We start from the raw sequence: 23164 nt of genomic DNA, 5'->3' as shown, positions 1-23164 counted from the left end.
GCTCCCATTGGCCCATGCAGACAAAATCCTGTCAGTCCCCCGGTGTCGAACAACTCTTGGGAATACTAATTCTCCAAAATCACAACAAAGCTCAGATCAGCAAATAGAATAATATGTACGTGCCTCTTAATTGATAGAGAAGACACTGTGATTTTATCACTTTCTAGAAGGTAGAGATTGCAGAGGGAAATGAACTAACTTCTGAACCCCACTGTGACTCAAAAGATATTCAGAAACCCAGGCAACTCCTACAGTCTATTTTAAACAATCACAAATGCCAACACGGGTCTGGACTCACCGTGACGTGTGCCTTCTCTCTCATACGTAGACATGTACGTGCATCTTGAGCATACCCAACGTTAACAACACCGTTCTGTCTTTGTCTACAATGCATCGCTATGTCATAACTCAGTTTCTTATTTCCTTCACTTCAAAGACCGTGCGCTTTTCTCTCCACCCTTAATAAAATCTATGCTTAACTTATATCGTAGATGCTCTTTGGACGGTCGCCCAGATCTCAGGAGAACAAAACCAATGCATCACCTATCATCATGCCATTTTCACGTGGAATTCGGGCAAAGTGATTTTCTTTAAGCTCCTTCCCGAGGCCACAACCCATTGCAAAATGGTTGCAAACGTCACCGTTCTTGGGACAACCAAACCCTTTAAAAAGTAACGGGTTTATTTTTTTAGAAATTGGAAGTACAGAGTTCCCACGAACCCCTCTCCCTGCTTACACAATCTGCCCTATTAATAACATCTGGCACTAGTGTGCTACATTTATGACAATCAATGAAAAATACGAATATTATTAATAAAGGGTTATAGTTTGCATTACTGGCTCTATCTTTGTTTTGGGCACTCTGGGTTTGGACAAATGCATAATGACGTGTGTCTGCCATTACAGACTCATACAAAATAGTTTCACTGCCCTAAAAATTTCCTGCGTTTTGTCTGCTCATTCCCCGCCCCCAAGTCTCCGGCAACCACTGATTTTTTTTTTTTACTGACTCCATGGTTTTGCCTTCTCCTAAAACGTCATAGAGCTGAAATCATAGCATAGGGAGCCTTTTCAGATGGACTTCTTTCACTTATGAGCATGCATTTAAGTTTTCTCCATGTCTTTCCCTGGGTTGACAGCTTATTTCCTTGTATCCCTGAATGATATCCTGTTGCATTCACCTGTTGAAAGGCTTCATGGTTGCCAATTCCATTCTCAGGCAGGTACAACTTGCCGGCAGCTTCTGTCCACTCTCTGACTCCTTCGTTACCTGGCTGCCCGGAAAAATCCCAAGCTTAGAATTATCCTCGGCCTTTCCTGTTCTAAATCTATAAATCTGAGTGGTAGACCACAAGTAGAGTAATGGCAGTCTTCCCAGCATAGTAAAAATAATCTTCCCCAAACCGCCCATCTTCCTCCATGTGGTTAAAAGAGAGGAGGGGTCTTACTCCTTGTTCAAAATGAATGAAGGGGTCCTGAGTGACTCAGTTGAGCGTCCGACTTTGGCTCAGGTCATGATCTTGTGCTTGGTGAGTTCAAGCCCCGCGTTGGGCTCACTGCTGTCAGCCCGGAGCCTGCTTTGGATCCTCTGTCTCCCTCTCTCTCTGTCCCCACCCCACTTGTGCTCTCTCTCTCAGAAAATAAAATAAAACATTAAAAAAATAAATGAATGGAAATAGAAGAGTCTTCCCTCTACTTGTCCTGTAGCTGTGATTCCGGACCTGAGTGATTTCTCAGGTCCTGTCAAGAGCCCGCTGGTCTGGGTAATGGGTTCTCCTTTGCAGAGTGAGCATTATCCCTACCAGATGCCTTGTCAGAAGGAAAGAAGCGTGGTGCTATTGTCATTTGATGTCCTTCGAATCATAATCAACGCCTTGATTTCCGTGTGTGTGTGTGTGTGCGTGTGTGTGACACCTACATCAACTGGGGGGGAAAAAATATTCAGAACCAATTGAACCAGTGACTCTCAACTCTGCATTTGGATGGTGATATTGGCAGTGGCTGCTAGGGAAGGCAGTGGAGGCAGTGGGTTCTGGGGGTACGGAAGCGGGTTTCTAAATTGCCAGTCTTGGAGGATGGAGAAATACGTAGAATGAAGATGGAAATGTTTCTCTATTCTCATAAAGTAATGAATGAGCTGTCATCATTAATAGCCACAGGGAAAGGTTGGCAGCTCGAGCCGAATGAATAAGAAAAGAGCGTGATAGCCTGTCCCTGCCTAATGAAGCCGAGAGATTAAAGATACTCAATCATAGCATTTTACCAGTACACCTGGATTCTCTTTATTAAAAAGGCATTTATCTAATGATCCATGGCAAGCTATTACCAGAAGTGGAGAATGGTGTTATTGATAGAAAGAGGATGAAAAGCCATCGAAGAAGGAATATTTCCTCACTGTAATAAACCTTGATAAAGTATTGATCTTTAAAGGAAAATTGTTGGTTTTGCGTTTTGTGCTGGGCTGTCGAGCTTAGTTAGAGAAAGAATTATTTAGCTGAATTCCCAGCACTTAGTGTTAATGAACTCAACACTTCTTTTTTTTTTTAAATCAAGTAATTTTCATGCAAAATCGTAGTTTGAGGATTGGCATAGTGCTGAAAGAAAACTGCACGTTATTAAAAAGCAGACAGTATTACTCTGAGAGAATCCACGACTCAACCGATACCTTCTTCTAGATTTTGTCAGTATGTCTGTCTGAAGCAGCATTGGGAGGACAGGACAGAGTAATTGATGCACCAAAGTGATTCATAACATTCCTAGCTGTTCCTGGATTATTAAGCAATTCGGGGGAAAACAAACACAGAAATGCTTTTGCTGTGTTTAATCGGAAAACAGAGACAAGTCAGAACATACGAGAAGGAGAGAAAAAAAGACATCTGGAATTTGGTTAGAAAACCTGAAATGTACTTTGGTCTTGGTCTCTGTTGGTTCGTTGCTGGGTAGATGCTAAAACATGATATTCTTGGAATCTGCGTTTGAAACTGTGATGTACATGAGCATCTATCAACACTTAGGTTCGAGGGAGTGTGATTTTAGTCCAGAAGGTCAACATAAGAAATATCTGTTTCCAGGATGCACACATTCTCTGGGAATTACACACATCGTCGATTACAGCAGGGGTATTTTTCTAGCATCCTGATTGGAAGTATCCATGATACTGCATATTTAAAACATGGCAAAGGAAACATTCTGCCAAGTGAAAGGAGCCAGTCATCAAAGACGCAATGTAGGAGTCCATTTATATGAACTGCCTTGAATATGCACATCCATAGAGACAGAATGTAGATGGGTGGTTCCCAACTGGAGACGTGGAAATCAGGAAGGACTAGCCATGTGTGAAAAAGTGCCCTTTGTGGTGATGAAAATGATCTGGGATAGGCAGTGGAGATGCTTGGACAACTCAATATACTAAAACACAAACACACACACACACACACACACACACACACACACACACACACACACTGGCTTGTACATTTTCTTTTTATTTTTTTAATGTTTATTTTTTGAGAGAGAGAGAGAGTGAGCATGAGCAGGGGAGGGGCAGAGAGAGGGGGAGACACAGAATCTGAAGCGGGCTCCAGGTTCCGAGTTGTCAGCACAATGCCTGATGTGGGGCAGGAACCCACAAACCATGAGATCATGACCTGATCATGATCATTAACCGACTAAGCCACCCAGGTGCCCCTGGCTTGTACATTTTCAACAGCACATTCTATGGTATACGAATTACATCTCAAAAAAGCTGATAAAAACCTGATAGGATTCTTGTCAAGTGCGTACACTGGGTAAGATGCCAACGTGTTCAAATGGCTGCATCTTGACAGGTGGAAACCCACAGGCGTGCCTGGCTGTGACCATAAAACCCTTAAGAACCCCAAAATCTAGGTTTTTGTGCCTCAGAGAATGGTTCTTGGATGAGCAACACGACAATTTCCTGGGGGTGAACTTCATGCCAGACTCTCAGGCATTGAAGCAGGATCTGCATTTAGGAAGATGTCAAGGGGATGGTGGGCACATTCACACTTACGTTTACGACGTCCTGAGTGATACAGCGTGCCATGCAGGGGTCATTCTGCTGAATGATTTTTTTCCAATTGCACCTCATGTGTTTTGGGTTAATGTTTGAACTAGATGGACTGCCTTTGTAGAAACAGAAGCGGAGACCCTGTCTTTTTGCCTTCAGACCCCAAGCCACTCTTGAGTGCTAACTGTACTGTTAGCTCAACTCACTTTGGAGGTGAGTAAGTGGGAAATAAAATAACCCTCATGTGTAATCAAGTCTTACGATGACATCAGTGCCACGTTGCTATAAAAGTGCCATGTCACGTGTCTTCTGCGTACTTTGGTACAGCCACCGTGGAAAACGGTATGGAGGTTCCTCAAAAATTTAGAACTAGAAATACCATATGATCCTATTAATTCTAGGGTTTATTTACCCAGAGAAAACAAAAATACGAATTCAAAAAGATACAGGCACCCCTGTGTTTATTGCAGCATTATTTACCACGGTCAAATTAGGGAAGCAGCCCAAGTGTCATCACTAAGATGAATGCATACGGAACACGTGGTACATATACACAATGGAATATTACTCAGCCATACACAAGAATGAACTCTTGCCATTTGCAACAACATGGATGGAGCTGTAGACTATTCTGTTAACTGAAATAAGACAGTCAGAGAAAGACAAATACCATGTGATTTCACTCACACGTGGAATCTCAGAAACAAAACAGATGCACACACAAAACAGACTCCCAAATACAGAGAAGAAATTGCTGGTTGCCAGACAGAGGTGGGTAGTTGGATGGGTGAAATACGGAAAAGAGATCAAGAGCTAGAAAATAAATAACCATGGACATGAAAAGCACAGCATGGGCAATAGAGTCAATAATACTGTAATACGTTGTTGGGTGACTGAGGAATACTCTATACTTAGTGAGAGGAGCCCTGGGTAATGTATGGAATTGTTGAATCGATATGTTGTACATCTGGAATTAATATAAAATTGTATGTTAATTATACTTCAATACAACGAAGAAATGGCATCTTAAAAAAGACAATAGTAGGAAAAATATGAAGAGAAAAACTACCTTCGATGAACTCAAATCCATGCCTAGATGCAGATTATCGCATTTAAAGGCCTCGGAAGAGCAACCGTGTATGTAGATAGCCTAAAATGACGGTGTGGGTGTGTGTGTGTGTGTGTGTGTGTGTGTGTGTGTGTGTGAATTTGACAAGTTTCAGTATTTATGAGCCTCTGTTAGTTTTCTGCAGAATAGAGATAATGCCCATGGCCTCCTTCCTTCAGAAAGACTTTTGATCCAAGAAACTTACGTGTGCGAAAATGTTCCATAAATTATATGATGACGTGAAAATGACTCCTATTTTATCAACAAGACTGCTTCGCGCTGAATTTATAGTTTCTTTGTGGAGAATGCTTCAGACAATGATACTGTGTTCACTTTGAAAATTTTCCTGCCTCTCCTACTAAAATTAGACGCAGACGCAGTCTTGTTCCCGTATGTTTGTTAATTGGGATTATGAATTACCTCTTTGAAATGTATTTTCTCTAAGGTTTATTGCCTCATTTTTCATTGTGTGTACATGCTACGTGGCATTTCGCTTTTCTTCGCTAGCCCACGGACTGGCTTTGGCTAAAGAGAAAAATAATTGAAATGAAATGAAGAAAATCTTCATGTTGAATGCAAAATCATTACCCCATAACCACCTTTTTTAAAAGCAGGAACACTTCACAATTAGCTTTTCCATCTTGTACCAAAGCCTTCATCCCAAGTTCTTCCTGTGCCATCATTTAGTCCACTGCATTCTTATGATCTGTTTGTACGAATGGCTTTCTTAAAGATGTCTTGGAGAGATTATCTTCATAGCTTCTCCTTTTTAAACAAATGCTAGCTTACATAGTCCTGAGAACCATCAGCCTATATTCACGGTGCATCCGAATATTAAGGCAGCACAAATTCTCAGAGGGGTATAGATGGTTTTGTATGATAGGAACTAGTACATATAAGGTTGACATTTCTTTCATTTATGCAGCCAGGAATAGTTCTTGAGAGCATAGACCGAACTACACTGTCTGTGCTATTCTGAGAATAAACATGCAAATTTGAAGGATGTCTCCTCTTCCATTTTAAACATGAAAAAGTACACCTGGGGGCCTTGGTGGAAAAATACATTCAAGGGCCACCTTGGTGGCTCAGTCGGTTAAGCATCCAACTCTTGGTTTTGCCTCAGGTCACGATCTCGGTTTGTTGAGTTCCAGCTTCGCATTGGGCTCTGTGCTGACAGCACGGAGCTTGGTTGGGATTCTCTCCCTCTCTCTCTCTGCCCCTCCACATGCAGTAATTGAAATTCCTGGCTTCATGGATGTTCACATATTTCTATTTTAGCCTCTGGGAACTATGGAGAGAGGAAAATAGCTCTCTGTTCGTGGTGGTGTAGGTTATGAAGTCAGAGACCAATGCATGGAGACAAGAAGTTGTCAGGACCTGGGGAGGAGGGCACAGAGATTGCCCACTAAATGCCGTGTGTCCAGTCTGAATCCCTACATGACTTTAATGTAATTTAACCTTGGAAATGAAGCATATATCATCCTGACTTCCTCCATGTGAAGCAGTAATAAACTGATTAGTCACTGGAGGGTGGGCATTGAGGCACCAGGGACAGCGGGCATCTGTGAGCAGCTAGGAGGCCACGTGGGGCCCCAACACAGTGGTAGAGTCCCCCTGCATCAGTCTGCACCCTTGCAACTTTCTTGTGATTGATGCTGGAACCCTGGCTGCTTCCCAGATCTGCACCAATGGTTCACGTGAAAGTCAGGAAGGTCAGTCAGATTGTGTCAGGATTCAGCACGTTTGGGCCAGGCCTCCAGCCACGTCCATCTGTGGACTCACTCTTGCCTCAGGGACACTAGCATTGGGAATCACTGGGTTCCAGAGACACAGCACCCCTTCTTACATTCCCATTCCATGGGGATCCTGCCTTCAATACAACTGTTCTTGGGACTCTCTCTCTCTCTCTCTGCTGGCCTCCATTATATGTGTTTCGAGGGTATGTATATAAAATGTACCATTTTAACATTTATTTATTTTTGAAAGACAGAGACAGAGTGTGAGCAGGGGAGGGGCAGAGAAAGAGGGAGACACAGAATCCGAAGTAGGCTCCAGGCTCTGAGCTGTCAGCACAGAGCCCAATGCAGGGCTCGAACTCATGAATCGTGAGATCATGACCTGAGCCGAAGTTGGATGCTTAACCAACTGAGCCAACCAGGTGCCCCTAAAATGTGTCCTTTTAACCATTTTTAAGTGTACAGTTTCCCGGCATTAAATACACTCCATTGTTGGGCAACCATGCCCACCGTCTGTCTGCAGAACTTTTCCATCTCCCCACACTGAAGCTCTCACCTTATTAAATGCTAAGTCCTCAGCCCCCTCTCCCAGATGCTGAGAGCCATCCTCCACTTTCCGTCCCTATGAATGGGACCCTGTACGTTCTATATAAGTGCAGTCATACAGAACTTGTCTTTTTGTGACAAACCTATTTCACCCAGCATAACGACCTCAAAGTTATCCATGTTGTAGCATGGCGGCACTTCCTGCCTTTTTAAAACCCAATTGTATGTTTGTGCCCCATTCTACTGCATATACTTCTCCCTTCATCTGCTGAACTTTTACCCTGCTTCTACTTGTGGGGCACTGTGACTAATGCTGCAGTGGACATTGGTGTACAAACGTGTGTTGAGTCCTGGCTTTCAACTGGTTTGGGTATGTATGAAGGCGGGGGATGTCATACGGAGTCAAGCTAAGTCATATGGAAAGTCCATGTTTAACTTTCTGAGGAACTGCTCTGTTTGGAATTTATGGGTTCAAGAAACTTCTAGGTAAGAAAGGCAAATCTCTCTTTAAAATTTCTGAGGGAGCTTTGTTACCAAAAAACAAAACAAAAACAAAAAGTCCCCTAAATGAGCCTGAGGACAACTAGGATCTGGTTCCTGGAAAGCGCCACCATTCAAACCTTGGGTAGGAAGAGGGGAGGACTGAGAAAACCACAAAGATGAGGACATCGGTAAAGCATCCTGCCATATAAACCATCCACCAACGTAGTAAGGGAGTTTTGTCTGCACATTTGAAGAGTGCTTACATTTTAGGGACACATGCCCACTGAAATATAGTCATTCCAATTCTAGAATAAAGGTTGGCATTTTTCACGCAATTTTGTAAATGTCACGCATGAATCTCCAAAGGGGGTTCAAAACCAACATCAGCTCCTTTGTATATGGCTACACCCAGCGCGATAATAATTTGATGTGAGTTGTGCTTCTTTACAAATGCATTCTGGTATCACTCATGAGTGCCTGCCTGTTATCTGGTCTTGCTGGTTAAGATTATGTATCCCATAAAAAGAATAACTCGCGCTCTACTGCTTGATCCATCCTGCAATGCATTGTGCACCTTGCCGTGGATATGCGGTGTGCACCATCCAACGGGCAGTGGGGAGACTGAGGCGCTGGACGTCTTGTGGAAACAGGATCCCTGAGATCTCCCATCTCATTCTTGGTGCATAGCCACCTGCGGCCAGACTTGAGCCTCCCAACATTCGGCAGATGTCTTACAAATCAAGTTGTGGGATCCTTTTTTGTTTCTCCATTCACTCTCCTTTGATCTAACATTTAGAAATTCTATTTGAGACCTTGCTGTTGCGGGTTGCCACATGGTGCCGTATATCAAATGAGTTAAGCAAATCCAACTGGGCCACGAAAGGAATATCTTTCAATGCCTGCTCTAATTTTGAAATGTATTTAATATTCATACTCCGATTTGGGTCACTTCATGTGAGGTACTACCACTACCAGCCACGTCATGGTAGTAGCTTGTCCTTAAGAGCACTGAGTATCTTGTTGAAGAAGTTCTTCCTTTCTCGTGTCCATTCCTGGGAAGACCAGCCATCGTGGAGCCCCATCGTGATTCTACTTTGCCAGTCAGGGTTCTGCAACAGAGTATGAAGTCCTCAAGGGCAGATATCTTTTTTGCTCGTCCTTTGAGTTCCATTTTCAACTGAAAGCTTTACAAGAAGAATGTGTCTACTGCACGTCGCATACATGTAGAGAAAAAGGAAGAAATGAAGGAGACAAGGGAGGAGAGAAGGGACTCAGATGGTGTTTATGCAGCAGCATCCAACGAGTTACAACCCGTTAGAGGGGTACTTCCGTTTTTCACTCTTCCTAAGTCATACAACTGAGCTTGATGAAACCCGTCTGCCATTATTCTGCCCACTGAGTTTGTCCCCTGAAAAGAGGGGTCTGATCTTATCTGACTGATGTCTTCTTTTGTGGCCCCTAGAAGGGGTCACTGATTTTTCTTTACAAAAGGGTGGATTTGGCTTGCCTTGCTGCAGGGGTATTTCTCTTCAGGAGAGGCTGCAGCTTCCCAGGCTCCAGAGTCCAGAATGCATCTCAAGGTGATGGGTTTGGTGACTCGATTACATGATGTGAGCTCAACCTAACCACTGACTCAGGGAGACACAGATGACCCCCCCTAACACCTTACACCTGGTCTCTTCTTGGCTTTTTGGGGGAGACCAATGTACTCTGTGGAACTCTTTTGTACAACTGGTCAACCCACAGGTAGATGACGCCATGTGGTGCCATGCAGCTCACTTCTCAGCAAGAACTTCTTCAGCTGTCAGCTCCTCAAGGGTCCACCATACCAGTGAGATAATTTTGCCTGTGGGGTGATGGGTGCTGGACATTTGTATGGCTGATCAGCCACATTTGTTCCTGTTCTTGATCCCAGGGGGCAGAAAACCTTTCTCTTCCTTTTTCCTTTCTTCTTTTACCCGTCTGATCTTGGTCAAACTGAATTTACAGATTTATCTAACAGTGTTTCCTCCATAATTAGGAGAAAAGAATGAACCATTGTGTTAGGGTTCCCTGGAGAAACAGAACCAGTATATGCACTGTGGGGTTGGGGCAGACGGAGGGATGAATATTCGGAGCACGGGGGATTTTTTAGGGCAGTGAAACTATTCTGTATGATAAGCTACAGTAGATACCTGGTCAAAGTCAGGAGGTCCAACACCAAGAATGCACCCAAATGTGTACTATGGACTTTACAGGATGAGAACATGGCACTGTGAGCTCATTAGTTGTCATAAATGTCCTACTTTGATTGACGTGGATAACGGGGGAGGCTGTGCATTTGTGGGGGACAGCGGGTGTATGGGACTTCTTTGTCTCTTCTTGTCAACTGTGCCATGAAACTAAACCTGTTCTAAAAAATAAAGTCTTTTAGGGGCACCTGGGTGGCTCAGTTGGTTGAGTATCCAACTTCGGTTCAGGTCATCATTGCACAGTACGTGAGTTCGAATCTCGCACGGGGCTCTCTGCTGTCAGAGCAGAGCTCACTTTGGATCCTTGTCCCCGCCCCCGCCCCCCCCCCCCACCATGTTCCTGTTCACTGTCTCTCAAAAATAAACATTAAAAAAAAAACCAAAAAAGTCTTTAAAAAGAAAAATACAAAAGCATCAAATATTTATTTTAAAAACATGAAGGGCATAGGTTTTAGGCATTGGATTGAATTATGTGCCCAATGTTGGTCCTTCTGACATACTTTTTAATAACATAACAGAATTACATTTTATGTCTAGTTCATTGAGTAATTTATGTGGAAGCACATTTACTATAAACATTTTCAGGGCACATCCTGGAAAATGGCATTCATAGACTTTTGTTTTCTTGTTGCCATAGTTGCAGAAAGAAGTTGCTGAAGAACTTTAGTAAACATTTGGAAAACTGTAAGTTTTGACCCGAATTGTCCTTGTGGTTTAACAGCAAGCTTTCTTATCATGTTAATGGCCTTGTTAAAATCCACAATCGAGTCCTTGTTATTTTGTAACTTAGTGTCAACAAAATCAAAATAAGCTCCTCTGTTTCACATCACATGTTTATTTTCATGATAGAAGCCTGAGGCACCAAATTAAAGGCCTTTCTGGAAAATCTGTCATAGTCTGAAGCCTTCTTCCTTCTGAAGAAGGAGGAGCATCCGACTACATCAAAAAAAAGAGCCTTTAAAAAGTTCAAGATGATTTCAAATGAAATTCCTAATAGTAGATTTTCTAGAAGTCAGTTAAATTTTATTGTGCACCTTATCATCTTTATAGAAGTTGGAAAATCTCTAGGGAAGTGAATTAAAGTTGATTCTTTTGCTTGTAATAAAATAAAGAATATCCTATTGTACCTAAGGGGATGTCTTCGAAATGACTTTTAAAGTAAAAATCATAAAAGTAAAAAAAGAAAAAAAAAGAAAGAAAGAAAGAAAGAAAGAAAGAAAGAAAGAAAGGAAGTCCAGGGAGACTGTCTCTATCATTGTTCCTTTTTCTTTTTCTTTTCTTTTTTTTTTTGTCCAACAAATTATATAAGTAATGCTCTATAATAAATCTTGGGAGTATCATTTCTTCACCCTTCCCAGAGAGTATGGTGGATTTGTTGGCTGATGAGAAAGTTGTCTGGTCTGAAGGAAATTCTCGGTGGGCAGGAGGTAGGTCCATATGCCAGAAGGAGCGCGTGACTAGCTGAACTCACAACTACTCCTGTGTCCCTGCAGCCATGGAAACGTGGGAGCACCTTGGCCTCTTGAAGGCTCTAGAAAGATGGGCTTCTTTGGATCTCCCTTGCGACTTTGTCCCTGCATACGATTTTTCTCTGGAAGTCATGATGGAATATGTTTGACACTGGGGCCGTATGGGGGTGGTGTCTCTGGATTCATTGATATCCATCAGCTGAGGGAATAAATAGTCACTTACTTGGAGGCACCTGTGAAGAGAGAACTGACTAGTTCAGATGATTGACGGTGTTTCTCTTAAGGGGCCTGGAGGGGTCTGCATTCTCAGCTCAAATGCTCCCATGGTACAATGGATGCAAATTTAGCCTTGAACCTGCTTGGTGTCTACACCTGTTGTATGGCTAGTGAGGTGAGTGTGTAGCTCACATGGACAGACCCATGATCACCAGTGACCCCTGCATATACCTTCTCCTTCCACTTACGGACCCCTCATCCTGCTTATTAAAGTCATGCTGTGTATGGTGATTTCCAACGTCTGTGTGTTTTCCTTATTGTTTACCGAGAATCAACCTCAAATATAAAGTCAGTGAGCACAGAGACCTTGTGTAACAGTCTCTACCTACCCAAGTAGTGGGTACATGGTAAATATATGTTGGTAAATATCTGTATTTGAATGCCTGTGTCCCCCTCCCCAAAATTCATATGTTGGCATCCTAACCCCCAAGGTGATGGTGTTAGGCAGTGGGGCGGGATTCCTTCCACTTTAGGGTGGAGTCCCCATGGTGGGATCAGGTGTCCTTTTAGAAGAGACTCCGGGAAGCCCCCCGCCCTTTCCATCATATGACGATGCAGTGAGATGATGCCATCCATGAACCCGGAAGCAAGGCCCTCAGCAGAAACTCCATCTGCAGGTGCCTTGATCATGGACACCCAGCCTCCAGAACTGTAAGAAGTAAGTGTCCCTTGTTCATAAGCCCCCGGGTCCACGGTTTCTCTTATAGTAGCCACAGCAGAGTAACACATATAGAAAGTAGGTGGTCATTGTCGACAATATCCTGACACCTTTCTTGATCTCAGAAAGTATCCGAAGGGAATAATTAATAATATAAATTACTTCAAAAGACCAGCTCCACAGAGATTATAAGGGAATATTAATAAGGTTAAGTGGTGGCTCATGGAAAATGGAAACATCAGGAAGGCTTCTTTCCACGTTCGGAGGCTTCCATTCAAGAGAGAACACTGCGTAGAGCCTGACCCAAAGGCATCGTTGTATTTCCCCACAAACGATCTACTTCCGTTTGATTTGCCTTAGTCTTTTGAATGGCCTGAGGGGCCCACTTTATCTTAGCCAATTCCTAGGATTAAAAAACTATGTCCTCATATGCCTGCCCCTCATAATTATGTCTACCTTTACCGGGAGAACTCGGGAATGAAACACAAAAGGAAAACTGATGCCAGTTCCCATTCTCTTTCAGAATGGATTACGTTAAGAATCAAGATGAGAGAAGACAGACTGAGCGGGCACCGGGGTGGCTCAGTGGGTTGACCCATTAACTCTTGACTTGGACTCACGGTCGTGGGACTGAGCCCCGCGTCAGGGTTTGCGCTGACAGCAGGGAGTCTGCTTGGGATTCTCTCTCTCCCTCTCTCTGCCTTTCCACCCCCCTCAAGGTAAACAAATAAACATTTTTAAAAAAAGATCAGAGAGGTCAGGAGAATTATCTGAGCCCTAACGGGTAACCTAAACTACATACGCATCCATCTGGGGAACAGGGAGGTCATTCATCAGAAATAGAAACTGATTTCTGAAAACAGTATATACCCTCTACACCTCCGTATTCTAAATGTGTCTGTTGTGCTCTCTTTATAGAGTCGCTTTTCTCATTCTGGACATAGCCTCTTTGCTATCCTTGCTAGAGAATCCTTCCAGGTATTCTGACAGCCCGGGGAAAATCTTGCAAATGGCAAAGGAACAGGTACCCGGAGATGTGGGCACAAGAAATAGCGTTATCACCCATGCAAATTTTAGTCAAAGCAAAAAAGAATAATACACTTTTTTTCCATAACAAGAAAGGGTCTTCTCACTGGCTATTGTAGGAGAGGTTACCCCGTATATTGAAGTCAGCGTTTTGCTTTAAGGACCTTGCTTGTCAGTATTTGATTAAGGGTTTTCTAATCAAGTTAGAACAGAACCGACAGGGTCGTGTCTGTGCAAACTCTGACCCAGCATATCCCCAGCACCTGCTGTTTCCTTGCTGTTGCTACATTCCCCATGAACCTGACACGCTCAGTGTCTGCTATTGTACCACCCGACTTAAATTTCCCGACTCTTTGGGGTTGTTTCTCCAAAGACACTGGGTCACTCTGTGAAAATGTTCGCCACTCACTAAACACGAGGGTGCGACTTAACTGTGAGAGTGTCACTGTAAATAAACACGCCACATTCTGAGATTGGGGGGAGCTTCTAAAAGGACACCGACCCCCTAAACGCCTAACTGGAAAAACGCATGTCCTTTGGAAAGCACCTGATTCCCTCCAGAGAGGATGTGACAGTCAGGGAGCCCTCACAGTGCGTGGGGACAGGGCTCTACAAAGCTAATTCCGTGGGTGTATCTGCTAATGGAACATCTTAAGGTAAATGGTATCAATGCTATTCTCTTTGCCATTATCAAATGTCAATAACAAAAACAGGAGACCAGAAATTCAGTATAAAAGCCATGGGCTAAGTTTTCAGTCTTCGTGAAGCTCAGTGAATACTTTCCATTGCAATGCAAAAGATGAGAACATTTATCACGTGTTTTTTTTTTTTTTTTTTTTTTTTTTATCCTGCTCCATGACCTTTGGGACAGTTTATTATGAAAGGAAAGGGTATTCAAGTATTCTGACAAGTTGAAGGTGTACAGACGAAGCACTGAGAGCTTGTCTTATCCGCCCAGCCTTCACTGATGGCTTATTTGAATGTAGTTCTGAACCAGCCTGTGAATATTCTTAAATCTCCTCCACACTCAAAATAAATTTAAAAAATAGTAATAGTTCAGTAACTTGCTTATGGTCTCACGAGTTGATTTGTGGCCACGGAATTCTGATGTTATTAAAAAAATAATAAAAGGCAGGGACTCACTCTGTATAAAAAGAGTAAGATATATCTCAAATGGCACATGCATTAGAATATAATGTTTTAGCTGAATTCAGTATATCCATCCAATGGTTTTTTTTTTTATCTAATCTGTAGAGAAGCTGGTTATGCATTGCTCAGCCCAAGAGAATTGAATAAGAAATATTCATGATTTAGTTTTTTTTTTTTTTTTTTAATGCCCGGAGCCACCGGGCTTGATGGCATATCAATTTTTGGCACAGTTTATGGCTTTTCTTTCTATTTTATTATACATTTGAGAATACACATTGAGTCTGTTAATCAAGATGGATCCTATATTAAAACTGGGTATGTATTAGAGCGAAAATATAAATTGCAGCAACATGGACCATTGGCCTATGAGCTTTCTCTTTGGATTGTGTGTTCATCTTGAGTGTGATGGGCATGTACCTCCTCTGGCTTGGGTCAGGGTTCCCAACCTCCTGCCCTCAAAAGTCTGGAAGTTTTTAAAGAGATGCAGGAAAAATGGTCACAAAACGCCATGTTCCACACTGTAAGTTATTATTGTAAACTTTGACAGAGAAGGAAAAAATGACCCCCGAGTGCCTTGAGGAGGACACGAAGAAGTGTTCCCCAAATATGAAAGCCAGAAGGGAGCGTTTCCAGCCACTCCTGAGAGACGAAGGTTGTCATTAGTAAAAAAAAAAGTGGATGATGGTCTTTACAGATCAGGAGGTTGAGCGTCTAACTCTTGATTTCACCTTAGGTCACGATCTCGTGGCTCGTGAGTTTGAGCCCCGTGTGGGACTCTGTGTTTGTAGCTAAGTCTGGAGCCTGCTTCGGATTGTGTGTGTGTCTCTCTCTCTGTTCCTCCCCAGCTTGTATTGTCTTTTTCTCTCTCTCTCTCTCAAAAACAAATAAACATTTAAAAAAATAAAAAAGAAATAAAAAGAAATAATTCTAAATTGGTTGGTCCTCCGGGAGTTTGGTAGAAACAGTATTTTTGTTGAGCAGCACATATTTCAAATGCAACCCTCCAAGAATTCCTACAGATACAGCTCCGGGAACACCAGCTCATTGTAGCATGCTCCCAATGACAACAAAAACCCAAAAACCCAAGGAAAAGACGCACGCCACCCGCCTATACTCTAGTCTGTACGGGATGTTTCCAGAAGGAGAATCAGACGTTCAAGGCTACCAGAGACTTTGCGGACATGGGAGCTATGCTTTTGTAGCAGGTGTCATTTACCTTGGCGGTAACGGAGGGAGCTCTCACAAAGTTGTGTTTCGGCAGAACTACAGGAAAACGTGAGCATGTTGTTAAGTTGCATGAGGATTTTTCCCATCTGTGTTGCACGGCGTGCATCATCGACATGGCACCCTGGATGACAATGGGGGGATAGTGATACGGTGTGGTCCTGTAGCAAATGCTCTCGGTAGGTGACAAGTGTTTATTTTATTTGTTTATTTTAATATTTAATTATTTTTGAGAGAGAGAGAGAGAGAGAGAGAGACAGAGCATGAACGAGAGAAGGGCAGAGAGAGAGGGAGACACAGGATCCAAAACGGGCTCCAGGCTCTGAGCTGTCAGCACATGGCCAGACACAGGGATGTCCTCAGAGAGGATGGATGTCAGAGTTCACACAGACACTTGGTAGTTTTTTTTTTAATGTTTATTTTTGAGAGAGAGAGAGAGAGAGAGAGAGAGAGAGAGAGAGAGAATCCCAAGCAGGCTCTGAGCTTTCAGCACAGAGTCCAACACGTCGTTCAAACTCACAAAGTGTGAGACCGTGACCTGAGCCAAAGTGGGACGCTTAACAGGCTGAGCCACCAGGCGTCCCCATTTGGTAGTATTTTTAAGGTGGGTGAACTTGTCTTGCTCTGTGTTGCTTATGATCATACTAAAGAATATTAAATGTCAGCAGATACAAAGTAAATTACAAGCAGCACCTACATATTCATATGTATTTATCATTTATATATACAGTAAAACCTTGGATTGTGAGTGACTTGTTCTGCGAGTGTTCCACAAGATGAGCAAACATTTCTAATACATTTTAACTTGATGAACGAGAGATGTCTCGCATTAACGAGTGGTACGTGATGCCCAATGTCACGTGATTACAACTGAGCCAATGTTCTTGAAATTCGCTTTGATACACAAGTGCTTTGGATTACAAGCATGTTTTTGGAGCGAATTATTCTCGCAAACCAAGGTTTTATGGCATGTATATATACTATATAAGTAATTTATATAATATATACAAATATATACATAATATATTTGTATTATGTAATATGTAATATGTGATGTTAATAATTTGTAATATATATACACATAAATATATATATTATATAGATATAATTCATCTTGAATTATAATATGATCAAAGCCTCCACAACTTGCAACTGTGACAATGGTTATAAAAATGTGATATTTAGGGGCACCTGGGTGGCTCAGTCAGTTGGGCGGCTGACTTCGGCTCAGGTTGTGATCTCACAGTCCGTGAGTTTGAACCCCGCGTCAGGCTCTGTGCTGACAGCTCAGAGCCTGGAGCCTGTTTCAGATTCTGTGTCTCCCTCTCTCTGACCCTCCCCCGTTCATGCTCTGTCTCTCTCTGTCTCAAAAAAGAAAATAAATAAACGTTAAAAAAAATTAAATTAAAAATGTGATATTTAGGGGCCCCTGGCTGGCTCAACTGGTTAAGCGTCCAACTCTTGATCTCAGCTCAGGTCACGAACTCACGGTTCATGGGTTCAAGGCTGTGCTCGAGCTTGGCGTTGTCTCTCCCTCTCTCTGTCCCTGCCCTGTTTGTGCTTGCTCTCTCTCAAAATAAATAAACATTAAAAAGAAGTGATATTTAAACATATATGTAAGTATAATGCATACATACATAAATACATTTCTTTTTGTTACATGCAAAGGTATAATTGTGGGTGGGTTTCTCAGGTTTATAAGTCACAATAAATGTACTTATCCCAAGCAGGGACCACACTGTCAGTGCAGATCCCCACGTGGGGCTTGAAATCAAGAGTCAGATGCTTAACTGAGTGCCCATATGATGATGGATATTTTGAAGGACATTTTTTAAAGTTAAAAAATATATATTTTATAGAAATGTTTGACTTCTCCTGTTGTGTAAAGGCAGTGTTTTCATTATGTATCGCAACCATTTAGATAACGTGATACCAAAAAATAAATAAATCACATGAAACCTTCACTTCCTGTCGAATACATACTTTTTAAGCAGGCTGGTATTAAATCTTGGCTTCATTTCTAAATTGCTGTGAAACTTCTGGAGATCCACTTAATGCTCTGATTGATTTGCAAGTCTTCACCTGAGAAATAAAAATGCAAACCAGTATCATGCAGTGGCAGAGGAATTAAAAATATAATGCACTAAAAAAAATGCCCTAGAGATCAACAGCTTTGCCAGTGACACGTGTTATTGGGGCATCCTTGTATCTGTGAGGACCTAGCAGGAAATCAGTGTAAGGTCAACCGTTAACTGTTGGGGGTAACATATTCTCCATGAGTTACAGACTGACAGAGCCCTGACTGTGTGCTTGGATCCTAACTCAGTATTTCACATTTCCTCTCCCCAAAATACAGCCATCCAATGGCATTAATGATGAAGACTTTTGAAGACAAACACACTGTGTTTTAATGAAATTAAAACCAAAATTACCAGGCACCTGGGTGGCTTAGTCGGTCGAGTGGCCCACTCTTGATTTTGGCTCAGGTCATGATCTCATGGTTTATGAGTTTGAGCCCCGTGTTGGGCTCTGTGCTGACAGCTCAGAGCCGGCTTGGGATTCTCTCTCTCCCTCTCTGTGTCTGGCCCTCCTCACTCACATGCTGTCTTGCTCTCAAAATAAATAAACTTAAAAAAATACAAATGAATCATTTGAGGCAGTCAAAATGAAACAAAATCAGCCGTGCCCCTCTCTGCACAAATGTCATGTGGTGTAAAAACCATTAAGATCCTACAGGCTGTGGGTGTGGTGTCTTCAGCTATGAGCCCATAGCAATCAATGAGAGAAAACGAGTGATTTCAGTGGGAATAGTACTTTACCCAGTAAGAGTGACAGAGTGAGTTGACCTTGAAAAGCATCTTGGATTTGACGACATCGTATATGAAGGGGCCATTCCTGGTCAATAAAAGGCCATAAACACAGTTCTCGGAAACGCTTAGGTTCTCGACTCTGTGATACACAAGTGGAAATGATAGAATCAGGAAAGTGAATGTGAGTCGAAGTGCGAACCGAGTTCAGACTCAGTTACAAATAACCGAAATGAGAATTTTCCCCAGACACGTAGCAGCAGGTGAAAATGTTTTGGGTTTTACTCCACAGGCAACAGGCAAGGAGTAAAGGTTTCCATGCAGGTGGTAGACACAGTCAGGACATGTGTCACTTAGGGACTTTGAGCTCCCCAAGCAGAGAGGACACGGTAAAAAAAAATGTCCTCACTCCCTGCATCACAATATCAAAGGACCACATTTGTACAGAATAAACTAGGGACATCAATGGAGATACTCCAAACCAAAAAGCAGTGATTAAAATTTTCATTTGCAACCTGAAATAGAATTTTCAAACTCATTAGAGAAACTTAAATAACATGAGAAATGATTTTAAAAAAAGCTGGCTGTTGACTGGAATTGGAATCATGCAGCTACTGTTATTATCTTGAAGATAAAAACTAACCGTGAAAGTGACAATCCACTCTCTTGTGAATTTTATTAAGCGAAGTAGAGATGTTAGGCTTACACAGTGAGAAATGATAAAATCCATTCTCTCTTTTATTATCCATTTAACAAATATTTAGTGAGAGTTTTCCATATGCTGCAGACTGTGAGAAACAGCAAAATTTATCAGCTTTGGCCCCTAGAGGATAAAAATGCAGTGGAAAAGACAACACATCCAATAGGTGGGAAGCCAAATGTGAAGCATCCGTCTTAGAGACGCGTCTATATCTTTGCTGGAAAGAGAAAGTGCATTTGTTCTGGTGGGTGGAGGTGATGCAGAGAAGGGTTGACTTTTATTAATAAAGTTTGTCTTTATTGAATGAATGAATGGAAGCAAATGAGGTGGGCCAGCAGTTTCCAAAAACACTAGAGGAGAAAGTTGGTAAATCAGCACTGATGTGGACAACACGGAATGCCAAGAGATGACCGATGAGTTTGTCCTCGAAGAGATCGTTGGACAAATTGTCCAACAAGTGGCTCAGTCCAGTCATGGGGATAATAGTCGATAGGAATGCACTCAAGAGAACATAAAGGAGAGAAAAGGGAAGTTAGTGAATTTCAACAGTGATTGAGGAGTTTTTCTGCGAAGTTGAGCAGAGGAAGGTGGGGAACGTGACTTCCTGTAACATTTAAAACTCACTTTGAAATTCGAGATCGTGTATCTGAGGGGCACCTGGGTGGCTCAGTCCATTAAGTGTCTGATTCTTGGTTTCGGCTCAGGTCATGGTCTTATGGTTCATGGGATTGAGCCCTGGGTTGGGCTCTGTGCTGACAGTGCAGACCCTGCTTGGAATTCTCTCTCTCCTTCTCTCTCTCTCTGCCCTTTCAGTGGTCGTACTCTGTCTTTCTCAAGATAAATAAAGTTAACAAAATACAAAAAAAAATAATAATGAAATGCAAAATGGTACCATTTGTGTGATTGCTGGTGGAACAACAAAGCATGGAGACCCATGATCAGGGCGCCCAACTCAGCAATGGATACTGGTTGAGCTGCGGGGCAACCGGCTGAGGGTCAGTGAGGGGTCCTAGCCCACATTCCACAGACGTCTTGTTTACCGAGCGACAAGGGCAACATCCATCTTGCAGGGCCTTTGAGGAGATGAGGGAAACAGAGGAAGCACCCAACACAGATACATCTTGGAGAGAACAGCAGAGATGGTGGCAGAGGGGGTACAAAAAAAGGAAAGGTGGGGGGAAGAAGGAAGAGAAGGATACAGTCCAGGGGAGCAGAGGAAGGAGAGTGGAAGGGAGAGGGAGAGCTGGTGTCAGAGGAGAGGGAGGACCAGAAGGCCACAGAGAAGGATGGGGAAGTAAGGAACCAACAAGCGATGAGGACAAGCAGGGAGAAGAAACCCCCAAGAATGGCATTTGATGGGTGATGTGGAAATTTTCATTTACCGTAAGCTGAGGAGGGAAAGGTGAAGACATCAGCAGGGATGGGAATACAGGATTCTTATGAGGGGCCCTGTGTGAGGAAACAAAGAAGGGGTTCCACTTGTGTTTTGAGGATGCTATTGAGGACACAGTCAATGCCAGGCAAAGGTCAAAATGTGGGGGAGTGCTTGGACACTGCACGTCCGCCAGCAAAACGCCGCTGGCTGGCAAATAGTAGGATGACCACAGCACGGATGACAGATCAGCCCAAAGGATTCCACCTTGACTATAAAAATGATGAAGCCATTAAGACAAGAGGGAGCCCAGTGAGAAGGGTTGAAATTGGGGATGGGATGATTAATTAGGTTCGAGATTTGTTGAAATTTAGGTGCCGGCAGGGCGGCTGGCCGGAAATATCTGAGAGACCTTTGTAAATATGAATCTGGGGCAAAGAGGAGAGGCCATGATACAGATATCTGATTAGGGAACCACGTGCATGGAGGTGATGATTAAGGGTGCTGAGGTTGTGTTGTTTCACAGCAACCGAAACAGAACAGAAGCAGACTTCCACAAAAGAGGCCAGTTGTCACCTGGGCCAGCCAGCCAAGGATGGGACTCAGGGACTGAACCTGGCGTGTATTTTCTATTCTCTGTTCTCACATCTTTGCTTTTCTCCTTTATTTTATCTTCTATCTCCTCGTCCTCCTCCTCCAGGTCTGGAGAGAAAAATCAAAGCTTTGTCTCTGGGTTGGTAAGTTGGAGATCTCGTGGGATGACACACTGGGGAAACCATGAAGTCAAGTGCTTATATAAGATGAGAGTTTAGAGAAGGGGCCCTTGGGCATAGTAATTTGGAAATCAACCCATACAGAGATGGGATGTAAAGTGTGAGGACGAATATAGTTACCTACAGACAGAGTAGATGGAGGGAAGGGCCCAGAAGTCCCAAACCAAGCTAGTCGAGCTCCCCAGTGTTAAAAACTGGGAAGAAAGCCATGGAAAGAGATCATAAAGATGAACCATTCAATGAGGTAGGAAAATGAGCTCCCAGTCATGGAAGGAAGGATGGACTCAAGGGGCGGATGGACAGCTGAGTGGAATGCTCCTAAGAGACAGGTCCCATGGGCTTGGTCCACAGTTATCTTTGGAGATGAAAAGGCAACTTCAGTAACTCAGATACTGGCAGGAATCAGGCTGAAGCAGGCTGCTCTTGAATAGTGCACGAACACATAAAAGTCAAACTGCTGGTGACTTTGTGAAGATATGTAGACATGGTTGAGAGAATTGGGGGTACGTGGTTGGAACACAAAAGGGAGATCATCTCATTTCAACTGTTTTTTTTTTTTTTTTATTTTTGTTTGAGAGAGACAGAGAGAACAAGCAGGGGAAGGGCAGAGAGAGAGGGAGACACAGAATCCGAAGCAGGCTCCAGACTCTGAGCTGTCGGCACAGAGCCAGACACACGGCCCAAACTCATGAACCATGAGATCATGACCTGTGCCGAAATCAAGAGTCGGATGCTTAGCCAACTGAGCCACCCAAGCGCCCTATTATCTCCTATTTCGTAAGGGGTGAGTCATGAGATTAGGTGTACATCTTGAAACATCGTAACTATATCCATAAATGAAGAAAGAAAGAAACAGGAAAGAAAGAAAGAAAGAAAGAAAGAAAGAAAGAAAGAAAGAAAGAGGAAGAAAGAAAGGGAGAAAGAAAGAAAGGGAGAAAGAAAGAAAGAGGAAGAAAGAAAGGGAGAGAGAGAGGGGGAAGGAGGGAAGAAAGAAAGAAAGAAAGAGAAAGAAAGAAAGAAAGAAAGAAAGAAAGAAAGAGAGAAAGAGGAAGAAGAAAGGGAGAGAGGGGGGAAGGAGGAAAAAGAAAGAAGAAAGAAAGAAAGAAAGAAAGAAAGAAAGAAAGAAAGAAAGAAAGAAAGAAAGAGGTAAGATTTCTCTGGGCTTCCTCTTCATATCCCTACTCCTTTGGACAGGATTCCAAAGATTGAGCATGAATGGTAAAGTGTGCCAGACTTCTTGAAAACCAACTCAACCATTTTTACCCCAGTCAAAATATTTTGCTTCTCTGAGCTATAGCTGACTCATGCATGATGTAGCACCTTTAACACCTCCCGGGTAGAGAACAGAGAAACACCTGAGGTTTTTAAAGAGGTGTGGTACGTGTTAAACCATGGTGGCCATGAAGGCAACACATACATGCAAAACATTTTGTTAGGAGAACTCTGTCTTGTCCTTAAGCCTATGGATTTGAAAGCCAAATTCCTCCTTAGTTTGTCTTTTATAGAAGTTCCCAGCTTAAGAGAACACCTTTAGCTAAGTTGCTAGAGGCGATGCCCCTAATTCTTCTTAGGGCACAA

The 23164-nt window shown here is 42.8% G+C and overlaps 1 long non-coding RNA gene across 1 annotated transcript in view; it reads right to left on the bottom strand.

Moving 5' to 3' along the window:
• The window catches only part of LOC145714869 (uncharacterized), a 43900-nt gene extending 25954 nt beyond the window's left edge, over positions 1–17946 (bottom strand). Inside the window, exons 1-2 of the long non-coding RNA XR_014137020.1 lie at positions 17918–17946; positions 15927–16058 (exon numbers count right to left, since the gene is read on the bottom strand). This is a non-coding gene — a long non-coding RNA (uncharacterized LOC145714869). The remainder of the gene's footprint in view (positions 1–15926; positions 16059–17917) is intronic.
• Between the last annotated feature and the right edge of the window lie 5218 nt (positions 17947–23164).

This window comes from Panthera onca, chromosome Y (assembly GCF_046562875.1).
Source record: "Panthera onca isolate mPanOnc1 chromosome Y, mPanOnc1 haplotype 2, whole genome shotgun sequence".
Classification (NCBI taxonomy): domain Eukaryota; kingdom Metazoa; phylum Chordata; class Mammalia; order Carnivora; family Felidae; genus Panthera; species Panthera onca.
This window is presented reverse-complemented; position numbering and strand designations above follow the sequence as displayed.